The sequence below is a fragment of the Terrapene carolina genome, unplaced genomic scaffold, assembly GCF_002925995.2.
Source record: "Terrapene carolina triunguis isolate 2854851 unplaced genomic scaffold, T_m_triunguis-2.0 Scaffold96, whole genome shotgun sequence".
Taxonomy (NCBI): Eukaryota; Metazoa; Chordata; order Testudines; family Emydidae; genus Terrapene; species Terrapene triunguis.
In genome coordinates, this window is record NW_020664447.1 from 33928843 (window position 1) to 33944021 (window position 15179).

At 46.3% G+C, this 15179-nt stretch overlaps 1 protein-coding gene across 3 annotated transcripts in view; it reads left to right on the forward strand.

The window, feature by feature from the left end:
* TMEM229B (transmembrane protein 229B) overlaps positions 1-15179 on the forward strand; it is an 89647-nt gene that overhangs the window by 25293 nt on the left and 49175 nt on the right. For 2 of the 3 annotated variants that reach the window (XR_002908037.1, XM_024198595.1), the window contains exon 1: positions 9477-9625. The exons of the other annotated variant lie outside the window; for it this stretch is intronic. The gene's annotated coding sequence lies outside the window, so the exon portion shown is untranslated. Of the gene's footprint in view, positions 1-9476; positions 9626-15179 lie in introns of those variants that run through there. 3 annotated transcript variants of the gene reach the window in all.

Sequence of the window (15179 nt, forward strand, 5' to 3'; positions counted from 1 at the left end):
GCCCTGTAAACAAAGGAGTAGTGAGTAGGAGTAGGGAGGTGATTTTTACCTCTGTCCACTGCATTGGTGAGACCAATACTGGAATACTGAGCACAGCTCTGATGTCCACCTTTTAAAAAGGATTTTTTTTAAATTGGAGAGGGTGCAGAAAAGAGCCACAAAAATGATTCAAGAGCTGAAGAAAATACAGTGGGAGACTTAAAAGAGCTCAATCTGTTTAGCTTAGCAAAAAGACGATTGAAAGGTGACTTGACTAGGGTGACCAGACATCCTGATATTATCGGGATCATCCTGATATTAGGTGCTTTGTCTTATATGGACAACTATACCCCCTACTCCCCAGGGGAAAAAAGGGTCCCAACTTTTCACACTTGCTATCTGGTCACTAGTATATAAGTAACTTCATGGGGGGAAAAGCCCAGGTACTAAAGGGCTCTTTAGTCTAGTGGAGAAAAGCCTAACAAGAACCAATGGCAGAAAGCTGAATCCAAACAAATTCAAATTAGAAATAAGGTACAACATTTTAACAGGGGGGTGACTTGGAACAAACCACCAAGGGAAGTGGTGGATTCTTCATCTCTTACTGACTTCAAATAAGACTGGGTGCCCTTTGGGAAGATATGCTTTAGAGAAAAACAAGTTATTGGGCTTAATCAGAGGTAAGTGGGTGAAATTTAATGGCCTGTGACTTACAGGAGGTCACACGAGATGATCTAATGATCCCTTTTGGATTTAAACTCTATGAATCTCTGAGATCCTTGGATGTATGGTGATGCAGAAGAGAAAGGTATTGTTAATTATTAGTATTTAATGAGCTGCAGCTAAACATACAACATTCCTTTTGTTCTGTGCTTGAAAGCCATTTAATGATAATGGAATGAATTAAACCTGCCAAGATAACTAATGGAAGGGACCAGAGGATTGAAAATCTCCACAGAGCAATTTTCTGTGTTTATTTAGACACCTCAGCAGATGGTCACCTTGCCTGGTAGATCATTATAATAGACTTTGCAATATCAGGGTCATCACACAAGCTGAGACCTGTTCTTCACTGAGTAACTATGCCTCTTCTCTCCCTTGTTCCTCCGTGCAGAGTTTTCTTTCCTTGGTTGTTGCACACACATGCACTGACTTGATCTTGTGTGGAGAAAACTAGATGTGCACATAATATCAAGAGAAAACTTTGCAGAGGTTAGTGTTAGAAAACATGAATGGAAGTTTGTATTCTCACTAGGAATGAAAAATATCTTATAGTCATCATGGGCCAGATTTTTAAAGGTAGTTGAGTACCTAAAGATGCAGATAGGTGCCTAACTGGATACTAGGCTCCTGACTCACATTGATTTCAATGGACATTAGGCACCATGGGGCTTTTGAAAATCCCACAAGGCACCTATCTGCATCTTTAGGCATCTAAGTAACTTTAAAAATCTGGCCCATTATGACTTTCATCCTGAAGGATCGTTTCTGAGTACAGGAATCTCTTCATGCACCTGTAGAGTAGAACTGGCAGCTGCTAACAGCATGCAGCAACCGTACATAATGCTTTAAGTAAGAAAGTGAAGAATCTCATCAACAAGAGAAACTGCAGGAGAAATTTAGGGAGGCAAGATGGAGAAGAGAGAAATAAATTATTTGTTTCAAATTATTCACTTGATAAATTTAACTGCTTCAGAATTGTTTGTAAGCAGCTTCCATTTGTCTCAGATGTATTCACTATTCAAATCATGCTTGGTCTGTGGCTTATTCATGAGCAGTTCATTGTGAGTATTCGATATCCGAAATTCAAGAATGAAGCTGCAGTACTTAGCTTTGAACTGCCTTCCTATATCTCTTTGCCTCATCAGCTCCCCTCTTCATTTCAAATGAAAAATTTTTACCTATACTACTTAATTTCTCTCCTCTTCCTCCATTTTTTCTTTTCCTGTTGTAACCCTTGTCCTCATTCCTCCATCCCTTACCACCATGCATTCAATCATGGTATGTTGTCATCTCTTGTGTACTTTGTCTGAATTACATTGCAAACACCTTGGGGCAAGGACTTGTCATTTTACTTGTTGTGTAAAGCAGGCTGTAAACATCTGGTGTTGTATAAATAAAAAATACAGCTACAGAGATATTAACTCTCTAAAGCATTTTGCAATATAGCATGTATAAAAGATACTATGCAGAATAATATTGTACAGTATTTACTTATTATAGTTATCTTAGCTCTGCCACCGACACCCTGGGAGACCTTGGGGAAACTCACTTTACCTGTCTGTGTCTCAGTTTCCTGACCTAGCTCAGAGTCGTAAATGAATCAGTAGAAGAGCCAGGTATCCTGATGCCCAGCTCTAACCACTAGACAGTACTGTAGTGATGGGTGCTATAGAAAACTCAGGAGCGCCGCCAGCTTTTCTGCCGCCTTAGGCGGCGGAAGGTCCTGCCCTGAAATGCTGACCCCCACCGAGGCGGCGGAAGGTCCCGCCACCGAAATACCGCCGCGGTCGCCGCCCCCCAAATTGTAGTGCCTTGGGCGACCGCCTAGGTTGCCTAATGGGTTGCGCCGGCCCTGAGAAAACCCTCAAATAGATAATACCTTGGTCTTATATGGTGGCTTACATCCATAGATCTCAAAGCCCTTTACAAAGGAGAGAAGTATCTGTGTGTCCCTGTTGTAGCCTCTCTCCACCATGCCCTGTGCGGTTTTGGCATATATATTAGCATTTCTTCTTTTTGATTGGAATTCAGCCTGCACAGATTCTTCTCGCCTGCACAGATTCTTCTCGCCATACAGCAATCAAATCCAGTGTCTCCTGTTTGGTCCATGCTGGAGCTCGTTTGCGATTCTGGGACTGCATGATCACCTGTGCTGCTGAGTTCGCCACGCTGACCAAACAGGAAATGAAATTCAAAATTTTCTGGGGCTTTTCCTGTGTACCTGGCTAGTGCATCAGAGTTGAAAGTGCTGTCCAGAGCGGTCACATTGGAGCACTCTGGGATAGCTCCCGGAGGCCAATACCATCGAATTGCATCTGCACTATCCCAAATTCGACCCAGCAAGGTTGATTTTAACACTACTCCCCTCGCCAGGGAGGAGTACAGAAGTCAATTTTAAGAGCCCTTTAGGTCAATGGAACGGGGTTGGTTGTGTAGACGCATTGCTTATAAAATCGACCTAACACGGCTAAATTTGACCTAACCTTGTAGTGTAGACCAGGGCTAAGAGAAAAAGGAGTTCAGGAGAGCTGGCAGTTTCTCAAAGAGACAATATTAAAGGCACAACAGCAAACTATCCCAATGTAAAGGAAAGATAGGAAGAATACTAACAGGCCAATATGGCTGCATTAGGAGCTCTTTAATGACTTGAAAATCTAAAAGGAATCCTACAAAAGTGGAAACATGAACGAATTGCTAAGGAGGCGTACAGAAGAATAGCACAAACACGTAAGGACAAATTCAGAAAGACTATTGTTACAGAAGGAACTGATTTATTATTTTTTTATCAGAAATTCAGGACTTAGCTCCCTTAGAAGAGTCTTCAGACAATTCAAGAACTAGTAGGATTGTGCAGGTAACTATGGCTTGATCCCTCCTGCAGCTGCCTAGATGCAGCCATGGAGAGGACCCAGAAGTAGTTAATTCAGCTGCAAACTGTCTTAACTCCCAACCACATTTCTGCATGGAAATCTGACAGCTCTGTTGGAGATAGTGCTGCTGTAAGGCACAGCCAGTCCCATGCTCCTCCACCACCCCAAGCTCTCAGACCTTCCAGAGCTCTGATCCCATGAAGCATGCACGATGGGCCAATGAAAGGGTACAAGTGTGGGGGCAGTACCGGAAGTGTCATCCCTCCATTCCTCATGGTTCATCCTCCTGCTGTTTTCCCCCTCATTATAGCCCTTACCCCATTTATCTTCTCCTCTCCCACTATTGCCTCTCACTCTCCTCAATCTAACCCTGACCCCTCCTACCTGGCTCTCCTTCCCTCACTGTGACATTCTCATCTCCACTAACCTTCCCCACCCTCACTCTGCCTCCGCCTTCCATTCTCCTCAGTGTAATAGCTCCTTCCTCTGCCTGATCACTGTGACTAGAGGGAAAAATATAGTTTTACATGTTCATCTCTCCTACTTTTTTTCTTTTTCTTTTACGCTCTTCCATTTCTGTGCATTGATTTCCCCTTCCTGCCTGTGGGTGAGTCTTTCTTTCTAACTAGGGAGCTTTTTTTTTTTCTTACTTCCTCACTGATCTTTCCCTCATCTCTCACTTCCCGCACAGCATTCTCCTTTTCTTCTCATGCTGCGAAATGGTCTTGGATACTTTCCGAAAGATTTCAGAGTAGCAGCCGTGTTAATCTGTATCCGCAAAAAGAACAGGATTACTTGTGGCACCTTAGAGACTAACAAATTTATTTGAGCATAAGCTTTCATGGGCATCCGAAGAAGTGGCTGTATCCCATGAAAGCTTATGCTCAAATAAATTTGTTAGTCTCTAAGGTGCCACAAGTAATCCTGTTCTTTTTCCGAAAGATGCGACCTAACAATAAAATGTATCAGGTTGTGGTCCTCTTTCTGACTAATTTATCATCTATTGTATTTGTAAGGGACATCTCACTGTAATATCTAAGCAACCTCCTTTTCAGCGCCATTGAAATCTATTCAAAATAATTATTTTTTTAATCAACCACCATATCCTAAATGTAGCAATAATAGCCCAGCTTGCAAAGGTCAGCCGCTGAGTTATAATTCAGCCATATGCTACATTTTGTTTCCCCATCAAAATACTCCATGTTTCTGATACTCTTGTTCTTGCAGAGAAATTGGTGTGGTCAGGTGACTCTGTGACAGGCTGGTTTGCTGCATTGTGGCATATTAGGAGGAATCACATTCATTTGTGCATAGAACTACCTGAGTAAATATTCACTGAGGGTATGTCTACACTACCCGCCGTGGGTAGCGATCGATCTATCGGGGATCGATTTATCGTGTGTAGTGTAGACGTGATAAATTGATCCCCGATCGCTCTCCCGTCGACTGCTGAACTCCAGCTTGGCAAGAGGCGGAAGCAAAGTCGATGGGGGAGCTGCGGCACGCTGCGAGGACGCAAAGTAAGTAATTTTAATTCCATCTAAGATATGTCGACTTCAGCTATGCTATTCTCGTAGCTGAAGTTGCGTATCTTAGATCGATTTTCCCCCCCCCCCCACACCCCCAGTGTAGACTAGGCCTGAGAATGAGATCCTAATAACACAGTATTCTTCTCCAATGCAATCTTCTGGGCTCTGATATCTGCATGGTGCTGAGCACTTGCTGGCCCTGCAACTTCTCTTTGATTCCTGACACTTCTATGCTGAAGAAGTTGTCTTTGATAGATAGTCCATTGTGGCAGGATCTCTTGATGGTCCCTCATTATAAGGCATCCCTTAATTGCCTCTGTCCGGCACAAACCTAATGTTGCCTCGCTCCTGTAGCTATATATTATTGACATCAGAATGCAGAGACATAAAATTAAAGTTATAAAAATGTTCTTCTTCTCTCAGCTACATTAACTTTGTGCTTCATAGGTCAGAGGGGACCCCAGTCATCTAGTCTGACCTCCTATGTGTAACAGGCTATAGGAGTTCCCCAAAATAATTCCAGTTTGAATTAGACCATATCTTTTAGAAAAACATCCACTCTTAATTTATAATATCCTGTGATGGATAATCCTCCACAGCCCATGGTAAACTGTTCCAATGATTAACGACTCACTGTAAAAAACATACGCCTTATTTCCAGTTTGAATTTGTCTAGTTTCCACTTTCAACTATTGGCTCATGGCTTTGTCGGATTGAAGAACCCTTTATCCCATGAAAAGCGACAAAGAGTCCTGTGGCACCTTATAGACTAATAGATGTATTGGAGCATAAGTTTTCGTGGGTGAATACCCACTTCGTCAGACATGCGTCTGACAAAGTGGGTATTCACCCTCAAAAGCTTATGCTCCATTACATCTGTTAGTCTATAAGGCGCCGCAGGACTCTTTGTCGCTTTTTACAGATTCAGACTAACACGGCTACCCTTCTGATACTTTATCCCATGAAGTTACTTAAAGACATGATTAACCATAGAAGCCAGGAGAGACACCTGAGGACTATGAAAAAGCAAACATGGAATCTGTTGTTCAGCTAGTTCTTGAAGGAAAAAGGAAGAGCCACAAAGGAAGTGGCTGACTGGAGAAGAAGTGGGTTCTTGCAGCTGAAGAAGTGGGTTTTTACCCACGAAGGCTTATGCCCAAATAAATCTGTTAGTCTTTAAGGTGCCACTGGACTCCTTGTTGTTTTTGATTGGAGAAGAGAGATCATGGTTAAAACATGAGACTCAGAAGCAAATGTTTTAGATTCTTTTCCCAGTTCTAGTACAGACCTCAGGTGGTGACACCGGAAAAGTCATTTTATCCATCTGTACCTCAATCTCTCTCTCTGTAAAATAACCAAACCTTGTACTTCTCAGCCTTCTATCAGAGGACCTTAAAACACGTTACCAATGTTAACTAGCTAATCCTCCTCCTCAGAGACCTTCTTTAAGCTAGACAGGTATTACTTCCATTTTACAGATGAGGAAATTGAGGTACAGGGAAGTTACATGCTTGCCAAAGGTCACACAGGAATTCTGTGGCAGGAGCCAAATCTCCTGACTTCTAATACAGTGGTTTAACCGCAAGAGCATTCTTTCACCATACAAAGAGCAGGCAATTTTGCAGAAGAGTTAACACAGAGGAAGAAGGGAATCTGATTCTGTAACTTTAATTTATTTTCATTCTTCTCCATCGGCAAGCTTAGTCAGGGAATAATCTAAAGAGGACTTTCTGGGTGGAAATGGAAAAACCGTAAAGAGATTGTTTCAGGATGTAGCAATGAAGCCTTCGAAAATATATTTCTTGCTATGTGTGTCTGATCTCATACACGACAGGGGTGTCCCGTCAGTGACAACAAGTGACATTGGGATCTAAGTTCCCTCCAAGCTGCACGGCTGCCTATTAAGCCTCATGCAGCAGCTCAGGGCTCCCCGCCAGGCAAAGTACGGATCTGCAGCAGCGGGGAGAGGCGTCCCTCCCCGCCGGCCCCAGTGTGGACCTGCCCCGGACTTGCCACGGCCGGGGGAGAGGAGCCCCTCCCTTGGCCTAGCCCAGCCCCACCAGAGCTGCCGGGGAGAGGCACCTCTCCCCTGGCCCTGAGCTGCTGCGGCGAGAAAGGGCTGGGGAGAGTCCTCTCTCCCCACCGCAGCCCCAGGGCAGCCTGCACCCCAAACCCCTCATCCCTGGCCCCACCCGAGAGCCTGCACCCCCAGCCAGAGCCCTCATCCCTGCACACCCCAACCCTCTGCCCCAGCCCTGAGCCCCCTCCTGCATCCTGAACCCTTCGGCCCCACCCCCACCACATTAATTTTATGTGCACCAATATGGAGGTGATGTGTCACACATCACCTCCATATTGGTGCACATAAAATTCATTCTGCACATGGACGTAAAAAATTAGAGGGAACACTGATTGGGATTATATTCTTTGACCTTTTTTCCCCTTATGTTTCTTAAGTGTTTTATACATAAATTATTATTAATCAGAAATCATATATGGAATCTGTCTTGTATCTACATTAAACAAAAGTATTGAAATGACTGTGCAATGCCTAGTGTCCACTCACAACAGCTGACCCAGGCCTTTTACACAGGGCTGGCTCTAGGATTTTTGCTGCCCCAAGCAAAAAATTTGCCATCCCAAGCTCAGGTGAGGCTGGGGCTCACAGGCGGTGCTGGAAGCGGAGGGAGTGATGTCATCTTCTCCCAGTGCCTGCAGTGGCTTTACCCCCTCCCCCGCCCGGCAGCGCAGAGAAGTCCCGATATAAGGGGTGACACAAGGCAGCGCAGCAGCCAGTCCGCAGATGAGGTGGCGCAGCCCCGGCTCCCCGGCAGGACTCACCCTCTCCTCCCCAGGTAACGGCTGGGCCCTGGCAGCTCAGCATCCCGGGGCTGGGGCTTCTCCTTCCCACTGCGGCCGGAGGCACGGCGCCCTCACCCCGTCTAAGTGGCGCAGCTCCGAGAGCGCAACTGCCCCGAAAAAAAAAGGATGGCCGGAATGCCGCCCCTGGAAATGTGCCGCCCCAAGCACGTGCTTGCTTTGCTGGTGCCTAGAGCTGGTCCTGCTTTTACAAGCATTGGTTATCACATCTGAGAGCAGGTTTTTAGTTAGAAAACTGAATAGAAAATATTTACCACTTTACAGAGGTGTGAATGAGTGTTTGCAAAGGACCTTGAGATTGTAACAGGTTGGTTTGCCCCTAGGCTGGAGAGCCCAGGGCTAAACCAGCTGTGATTACAAGATGAGCCAAAGGAATCAGAGAGGAATCAGACAATTCAATATAAATGGCAGCAGGAAGGTGAGGAGGGTAGGGTAGTTGGTTGAGAGAAGTAGCGGAGACTGCCAGAAGCAGGAGGCCCTGAAGTAAGCTAGGGAAGCCCAGGAAACAGGATGCTGTGAGGAGCTGGAACTGATTAAAGACTTTGTGTTTGTTTTGGGACTTTTGAGTTCTGTTTTTGACAAACTCTGTTGGCTGCCTTGTAAAGAGCGAATTAAAGGATTTTGGACTGAGAAAGTGACTGGAAACTGAGACTGGAGTTCTTAAAGGGGCTCTCATGAGGGGGAAATTGAGGTAGGTTGCAGACACTGTAGTAGAGATCATCCAATAGAAGGTCAATAGCCTAGGATCTATTCCAGGTAAAGTACCTGAGTAGGTAATAAATCAGACTGATGAAGGAGTGATTGAGGCCTGCAAAGATTGGGTGACCCAAGTGCTCTCTTCTAGCTCCTATTTTTGTATCCTTTGTTTTGGGCCTTTGTCCCATATTTTGGCCGTGGCAAGCAAGGAGGTATGTCATAGCTGGAATATTGATGGGAGGGGGGTGTCTATTTTTCCTGCAACCCCTCATGGCAACTACAGCATGTAACACAAGGACTCTGAAGCATCACCAGGAAGCCAGTTACCTGCCTTGGTGGACCAGGAGTCTGATGGGGCCTAGCAAATCCTAAATTCTCAGGAGCTGGTACCTGTGTTGCTTCTGTGTTTAGCAGCTACAGATGATGCAAAGTCGTTGCATGTAAATTTACCAGGTAAATTATTAAAAATTGGAAGAACTGCAGCAGGGAACGTGACCTGAATTAACCCTTAGCAAGCCAGAAGGAGTACTCTGGACAGCCGATCCTGCTCTATAGGAGCTGCTGTAGGTGCTGTAGGCCAGGGGGTGGGAGCAGGAGAGCTGAGGCCTGCAGCCAGATGATTTTCCATGCTAAAGTCAGTGCGGGTATCTCCCCTCCATCATCACCTCCCTGTATCGCTGCTGGCTCAGGACAGCAGCGAAGGAGTTAAGGGCTGGTGCTGGAGAAGGCCGGCTGTCAGGAGGGAGCATGTGCAGTTTGCAACCGCATCCATGCTACGGGTTAGTGTCACTGGAACATTTAATCTCCAGCCGCCGCCGCCGCCTCGAGCCATCCATGGAGGCGAGGAAGACAATGCACGGCTGAGCGGAGGAGGAGGGAGAGGCAGGAGCGAGGCAGAGCGTGGCCGCAGCAGCTGCTCTGGAGCGCGCTCTCCCCATCTCCGCCAGGGTAGGTGCAGGGGGAGCCCGTCCAGGCCTCCCGCAACGGAGCTGGCGGATGCTGAGCTGGGCTGGGGGATGCCGGGGCCGGCGTGGGAGCCGGAGGGAGGGCTCTGGAGCCCGACCGCTGTTGCTTTCGCTTCGCGCTGCGCTGGCTCTGGCTCCGCTTCCTCCCGCAGGAGAGGAGTTGGAAGGGGGGGGTGAGGGAGCAACTCACACCCGGAACAAAGCGGGCTCCAGGGGTGGGGGGGTTGCCCAGGGCAGCGGAAGGCAAACACAGCGGGAGCGGGCTGGCCCCGTGTTGTGCGCCGGAGCAGGGCGTGCTGGAGCCTGCTGTCGGAGCAGATGTTGGCAGCGCCGGGGGCTGGGCGCCAGCGCCGCTGGAGCGGAGTTGCGGGGGGTGGCTAGAAGGAGCCGGGGCCGGCCATATGCTGGGCACTGGAGCCACACGGACGATTCCGGGTCAGGATCTGTCGCCCTCTCCCGGGAATAGGCAAGGCATCCGCGTGGGGCATCTGGCAGGCGCTGAGACCCGGCTCCCCAGCAAAGGGAAGGAACCTCGCCTTCCCCGGCAGGCTCTGTCGCTTGCCCGCCCTGGCTGATCGGACAGCGGGACACAGGCAGGAGAGATCCCGGGCACCTGCAGCGTCCGCCATAGGTGCTGGAACTAGGGGGGCTGGAGGGACTGCCGCACCGCACCCGCTGGCTTGAAGTGGGTATCATCATACAGGGTTTACATTTGGTTCAATGGCTCTCAGCACAGCACCCCCAGTATACAAATTGTTCCAGCCCCCCTGGTTCTGCTCTTCCCCTGCGCCTTCCACGCTGTGCCCTTCTTCCCCTCCTCCGCCCCCAGCAGGGGCCCTTCCCCTCCTTCCTTTGTCCCCTGTGGCTGTGAAGAGCCGGGGCTGGCACGCACTGGGTCAGGTCGAGGGTAGGAAAGTTTCTTTGTGTGTGTTTCGCGTTCAGCCAGAGCTGATTGTGATGAGGGGCAGGGAACCCTGTGCGATGTACTGGGGGATCCCTGGTAGAGCTCGCTGCACAATGTACATTAACATGGTCTCTTCGGCAAGAAAACGGGTCAGCTTTGACACTCAGTATTTTCTGTAGATATTGAGAAGTTTTTGTTTTGGGAAACAAATGAAATGGTGTCCATGTGCCCTGCTTTTTCTGAACAACACGGCTCAATTTTTCTCTGCCCAATGCCATTCATTGTTTTGATATGAAACTAATTTTTCAAAAGTTTTTCATAAGGCTGAATTGGGAATGAAATGTTTTGATTTTATTGAAATGAAACACTTCAGTTGACCCAAAATGGAAGAAATCTTCAGAATTTTGTTTTTGCAGAAAACTTCTTCACTTTTTAGTTTTTGTTCCTTTTTCGGAATGGGAAAAACATGTTGAAATTCTTGAGGTTCCCACTAAACAGAAAATCTGGCTTCTACCCATCCCTAGTCCTTGGTACTGGGATTTCTTAAGATACCTTTAGACATTTGTGACGGCTGGGATATTAGGAGGTGGGTTCCCAGCCCCGTCCGAGCTAGCGTGTCACACCCAGGCTTCCTTGTCTGGTTTTGGCATCCTCTTGCACTGGATCTGCAAACTTGTGTCACATAGGAGCTAAGGTTCAGAAGCTGGACCTGCTCTCCCTCCCACCAGAGGCAAGGAAGCTTTCCCAGCTTCAGTTTGTTGCATTGCTTAATCACAGGAGAATCCTCTTATTTCCCTCTTGCCTGCTGGAAAAGATGGTCCCTCCAGGAGCTGAAATTATTCATAGGCAGGATGGTGAATTTGATTACCTGAACTGTATTTATCAAGTGTCTGTAAAAGAAATAAAGCACTCAGAGTGCAACATCCTTTCATTTTCATGTATACAAATACCTTAATACTTATACTGCATTGGTCAGAGACTTGATAGCAATAGATGATTCTAAGATAATAAATCCCAAAGGAGAATTTAAAAAAAAATTATGAGTGAGCAGAAAAACAGCACTTGTTACAATGAGACCTCTACTGGCGGCAGCCACTGCAGGCTACAAGTCAGGCAAGCCATTCACTATGTATCTAATGTTAAATACATGCTTATGTCCTATTTACATCAATGGAATTTAAACCTGAGCTTACGTACTTCCCTGAAGTGGGGTCATAATAAGCTGGTCCAAGATACTCCACACATAGATGACAGTAGTGAACATGTTCCTAATTACAATGACACAGTTCATTGCTGCTGGGAAAATGTATTACACTTCAAAGTGGAGGGGTATGGTGGGGAATCTCCTCCCTGAGCTGTGTTGTACATAAAGATGGCCTATTCTGCACTGCTTATGCAGAGGACCCTTCCATTTGAGAGACACTATTACTGTTTTGTAAAAGGGGAAACGGAGGCACTGTCAGTAGTAGATCTTTGACTACAACCCAGGAATTGACTCCCATCCCTTGGTTTAACCATTAGTTAACACTGCCTCTCAACAAAGGATAACGGGGCAGTGAGGCTCACTTATTATTTTTTGTTATTATTGTAGGGCCTACCTAGGAGCTCTAGTCATGTGCCAGGACCCTGTTGTGCTACATGCTGTACAGACACAGAATGCTTTGAGATCCTCCTGATAAAATGCACAAAGAAGTACAAAGTATTAGCTTATCTCCCCCCTACCCAGGATAAGTGGCATACAGGCACTGGAAAGAATATTTACTTTCTCCTTATTGGTGTTGTCACAGCATGACCATAAGGGAAGTCAGTATTATTGTGTCTATTCTACAGATGGGTGAAAACTCAGGCAAACAGAAAGTAAGTGACTTGCTCAAGGTCACGCGGTGAATCAATGGCAGAGCAAAGAATAGACTAGGAATCCTGCCTCTTATATCTATGCTGCAATCAGGCATTGTGATGGTAGCACCTGTATATGTGTCCGAGCTAGCTCAAGTGACAATGGCAATGAAGCCACCGAAACATGGGCAACTTCGTGGGCTACCCCTGCCTGCCCAGGATCCTACATTTCTACTTGAGTGGCTGCTGACTATGCTGCTGCCCTAGTTCCTTGTGCTAGCTTTGATCTAGCTTAGGTCTAGCTCAGGTATGTCTACACATGCTGCAGTCACATCTCCCAATTGCAGTGCAGACACCCCTCCAGTGGCTTGCCCTGGTCATAGTGCTATATATAATATAAACGCCAGAACTGACACAACTAAGGCCCAGTTATGACAAACAAGCAAAACACCCTAATCAAACAAAAAAACAAATACATACAGAATAAATGGTTGACCTATTTGATTAATAATGACTTATCATAGCAGCAGTTCTGCCAGTAAGGGTCAAATATTGGCATTCTCACAGTACTGCAGATTATTGTAAAAAAAAACTCATGGAGGGTCACACAAATGATCCAGGGGCTGGAAAACAAGCCTACAATGTGAGGCTTAAGGAGCTCAGCGCATTGAAGGAAAGGATGAGAGGTGACTTGATCACTGTGTATAGATGCTTACATGCAGAATGAGAGAGCTGATCATCAGGGATCCTAGTTTTCTGTGATTAAAAAAAAAATTATCTGATTTCAAAAATAAAAACTTGCATTTTTCCATGATTAAAATGAGACGCTGAATTTTAGTTTCCCTAGCCACAATATATACAGGTATCAATAAAACATTGTGTTCAACTCGTATACAAAGAAACCTCATTTATCCGATGTAATTAGGATTGGGGCCAGACTAGATAATCAAAAATTCAAATAATCCAGAGAGCTTCAGCCCCGGGTGGCGAGGCTCGGGCTGTCAGCCCTGGTTCAGTTAGTAGGGAGAGCTGGATAATGGAGGTGCAGATAAACTGGGTTCTTATTCTTTTTATTTTTTCACAACATGTAAAAACTAAAGATTCTGTGTAAAAATGCAAATTCTGCGTTTTTCCATGGCAAATGGATTTCTATGATCCCTGCCGATCACAGGGGGCTTTTCAACCTTGCTGACAAAGGCATAACAAGATCCAATGGCTGGAAATTGAAGTTAGACAAATTCAACCTCGAAATAAGACACAATTTCCTACCAATGAGGGAAATTAACTATTAGAACAGCTTACCAGGGGAGGTGGTGGGCTCATCATTAAGAAGACATAGGATATCTTTTTTAAAAAGATATGCTTTAATCTAGTTTCTGGGAGAAATTCTACAGCCTGTGTATGCAAGGGGGCAGGCTGGATGGTTGTGGTGGTTCATTCTGGCCTTGGAATCTGTGACTCTATGAACCATTGTGTCCATTCCCTTCTTTTATGGGCCATGGAGACAATGGGAAGTTCTCCATTGCCCTCAACATGCTCATAATATTTGCAACTCTGCAGTAAGACAATGACAATCTCATGCTTCAGGGGCTTCAGCCATTTGCCTGCAGGGATCAGGAAGAAATCTTTCTTTTCCCTAATGCACAATTGTCTAGATGTATTCTGAGGGTTTTTTCGCATCTTCTTCTGAAGCATCAGCAATTGGCCACAGCTGGATACAGGGTGGACCCGTGCTCTGAAGTGGTACAGAGAATCCTCTGTCTTGTGTTTTGCTCATGTGCTCAGGGTCAAACTGATCACAAGATTTGAGGGCAGGAAGGAATTCCCTCCCCACACACACACGCACACCCCGGCCCAGATTGGCAGAGATTTTGGTAAGGTGCGGGTTTGCCTTCTTCTGCAGCATGAAGCATGGATTGCCTGCTGGATCATCTGGTCATATCTCACCTAATCAGTTCCCTGCCATTGCAGGAGCTTCGGGCATCCGTGGCATCTTGGTCTCCTCTTCCTGCCTGTGGTGCACATTATTAGTATTATTATATGTATTACCATGGTACCTCAGATCCCCAGTCAGAGACAGGACCCTGTTAGGCTAGGTGCTGTATAAACATAGAGCAGAAAGATAGCCCCTGCTCCAAAGACCTTACAATCTAAGTATAAGACAAGAGACAACAGCGGGATATAGACAGATGGGGTAGTACAAAGAAACAGTGAGACAATATTGGTCAGCATGATCACCAGCAGCCAAACTGTTGTCAAATTATTTGTAGGTATCACAGAAAAGGAGTGTTTTGAAGGAGGATCATAAGTTAGTTTTGCAGATGTTTACAGGTAGCTTCTCCCGAGCAGCAGCATGGGGGAAAGCAAAAAGGTGCTTGTTTGAAAATTTAACAAATGGGTGACGGAGGCCGGCTTCCTGGGCTAATCAGAGGCAAGAGTTGACCTTTCAGTATTGAATGAGAGATGATAGGTAGGGTAGGGATAGGTCGTGAAGGGCCTGAAAAATGAAGACAAGCAGCTTATGTTTGATGTGATAGAGAAGGGGGAGCCAGCAGAGGGATATAATGAGCGGGTGACATGGTCAAAGCAATGGGCTAGGACAGGAGTTCTCAAACTTCATTGCATTGCGACCCCCTCCTGACAAGAAAAATTACTACACGACCCCAGGAGCGGAGACTGAAGCCTGAGTCTGCCTGAGCCCCACCGCCCAGGGTGAGGGGCCAAAGCAGAAGCCCAAGGGCTTTAGCCCCAGGCGGGGTCCTGTAACCTGAGCCCCACCACCCAGGGCCGAAACCCT